General features: G+C 47.6%; 1 protein-coding gene across 3 annotated transcripts in view; it reads left to right on the forward strand.

Moving 5' to 3' along the window:
• Nucleotides 1-583: 583 nt before the first annotated feature.
• klhl21 (kelch-like family member 21) overlaps nucleotides 584-2500 on the forward strand; it is a 6359-nt gene continuing 4442 nt past the window's right edge. Inside the window, exon 1 of one of the 3 annotated variants that reach the window (XM_068745932.1) lies at nucleotides 584-682. The gene's annotated coding sequence lies outside the window, so the exon portion shown is untranslated. Of the gene's footprint in view, nucleotides 683-2332; nucleotides 2460-2500 lie in introns of those variants that run through there. The other 2 variants (XM_068745918.1, XM_068745924.1) reach the window with 2 other exon arrangements.

Below are 2500 nucleotides of genomic sequence, written 5' to 3' on the forward strand. Positions count from 1 at the left end.
CGTCCGTCCATCCATCCGTCCATCCATCCGTCCGTCCATCCATCCGTCCATCCATCCGTCCGTCCATCCATCCGTCCATCCATCCGTCCGTCCATCCATCCGTCCATCCATCCGTCCGTCCATCCATCCGTCCATCCATCCGTCCATCCATCCATCCATCAGTTTATAATGCTGCATTCAAGGACGGCTAAACATTAGCCGCATGAATTAATTCTATTGGTGACTCTGTAAAAGTACCCGATATGGAAACGCATTACTTTAACTTGAAGAACGTGTATAAAATATATTAAATTAAAGTAAGATAGAGCATACATAGTATACAAGTATAAGTGTAAAACAGGAGGATTTATAATAAGAAAACAAGACGCTAAAATAAAAATGCTCTTTAAAAGACACACACGATGTTACTCCTACGCTGTGTTTTTGTGTTTTTTATTGATTACACGGTTACACCGTGGTATTGCAGTTTTCAGATCTGTGTTGCGCAGCGGGGACGTCTTGTCTGCGTGGAGCGTGATATTTACGACGGCCCTGAACGCAGCATCTACCGTGCAGGTCGTCATGGGGCGGAAGAGGCCGAAGAAATTCACGCCGAACTTTACCGTCAGCTCGAACTGCGCGGCGTTACCGGCGTTAACGGGCCGAGCTTCTTAAGCTCGACGCATTCCGGAGACAAACACCGGTGAGTTAAGATAAACCGGGTTAGCTCGTTTCCTTCAGGCGGCGGAGCCGTCGACGCTTATCCGGTAGGACCGCGTAAACGTCATCACTTTTATCTCGTTTGTAATTGTCTAATGTTTGAAGTGGGCGTGGTCTCGCTTTATTAGAAACCAGGTAAGCTAGCAGGAAAGAAGTTCCCGAGCGTTGCGTGTCGTTAGCATAGTAAGTTTAGCTTCGGCTAATGATGACGCTGTATGTAGCTTTGGGCCTAGCATCACATGTAGCATTAGCAACGCCCGTTCGGTGCGTTCACGGAACGACGTTTACCGTAATGTTTGGCTTCAGAGAAAGGGGCGGGGTCTGATTGATGCCCGGAGATGGACCATGAAAGCCCAGGTGGGGACGTCCTTCCAGGTGTCCAGCTGTCTCAGCGGGCTGGACGGTAGCCGAGCAGGTGCTGCTGGACCCGGTACAGACCGGTACAGACCGGGTCCAGCAGCACCTCGTGCTCGGAGCGGTCACCCCCAAATACTGACACGAATCCTACGAGTTTAATCCTCTATTCGTTCACAGCGACAGGATGAAATCGAGTGAATAGCGATCAATAAATCAGCGTAAACAGGCTGGAGGCGTCGTTGGTTCCCTGAAGGCTCCGAGCAGGAATGGACAGAAGTCCTTCCGGGTTCTTTAAAGACCGGCACCGGCTGGAGAAATGTCCCGGACTTACCTTTATTATCTTTTTAATCTTTCGACTGTTCTTTTAATGTTAAAATTATGTTCTATGTTGTTTGGGCTGCGGAACGGAAACACAAAGTTAAGAGACGGAAACACAAAGTTAAGAGACGGAAACACAAAGTTAAGAGACAGAAACACAAAGTTAAGAGACGGAGACACAAAGTTAAGAGACGGAAACACAAAGTTAAGAGACAGAAACACAAAGTTAAGAGACAAACACAAAGTTAAGAGACGGAAACACAAAGTTAAGAGACGGAAACACAAAGTTAAGAGACGGAGACACAAAGTTAAGAGACAGAAACACAAAGTTAAGAGACAAACACAAAGTTAAGAGACGGAAACACAAAGTTAAGAGACAAACACAAAGTTAAGAGACGGAAACACAAAGTTAAGAGACAAACACAAAGTTAAGAGACAAACACAAAGTTAAGAGACGGAAACACAAAGTTAAGAGACGGAAACACAAAGTTAAGAGACGGAAACACAAAGTTAAGAGACAGAAACACAAAGTTAAGAGACAAACACAAAGTTAAGAGACGGAAACACAAAGTTAAGAGACGGAAACGCAAAGTTAAGAGACGGAAACACAAAGTTAAGAGACGGAGACACAAAGTTAAGAGACGGAAACACAAAGTTAAGAGACAAACACAAAGTTAAGAGACGGAAACACGAACAAAGCGTGAAAAAAGATCTGGAGGGTTTGAGAAGTGAAGCGTGAGATGACGGGGGGCTCTGTTCTGGGGGGGCCCCGGCTGGCGTGGGGGCCCGGGGCTCGGCCAGCTGGCTCTCGTATCTCCTGTTGGTTGATCAGTATACTGGAGGGTGGGGTTTACCCAGCCCCCCCCCCCCCCCCCCCCCCGAACTGGACCCCGCCGGTGTATTTATAGCCCCTGAACACAAGCACGCCTCGTTCTTAGACTCGAGCACGCAGCTGGTCGTTTCACTTTCAAAGAACCCGTCAGGTAGGGAAGGACCTGGATCTGGACCTGGATCTGGACCTGGATCTGGACCTGGACCTGGACCTGGATCTGAACCATTTGAGTCTGTCGTCTGTTATATTGATCGTACGGTTATTATAATACTTTCTTGGCGGTCCCTCCTCTCG

Source organism: Brachionichthys hirsutus, chromosome 2 (assembly GCF_040956055.1).
Source record: "Brachionichthys hirsutus isolate HB-005 chromosome 2, CSIRO-AGI_Bhir_v1, whole genome shotgun sequence".
NCBI classification, from domain to species: domain Eukaryota; kingdom Metazoa; phylum Chordata; class Actinopteri; order Lophiiformes; family Brachionichthyidae; genus Brachionichthys; species Brachionichthys hirsutus.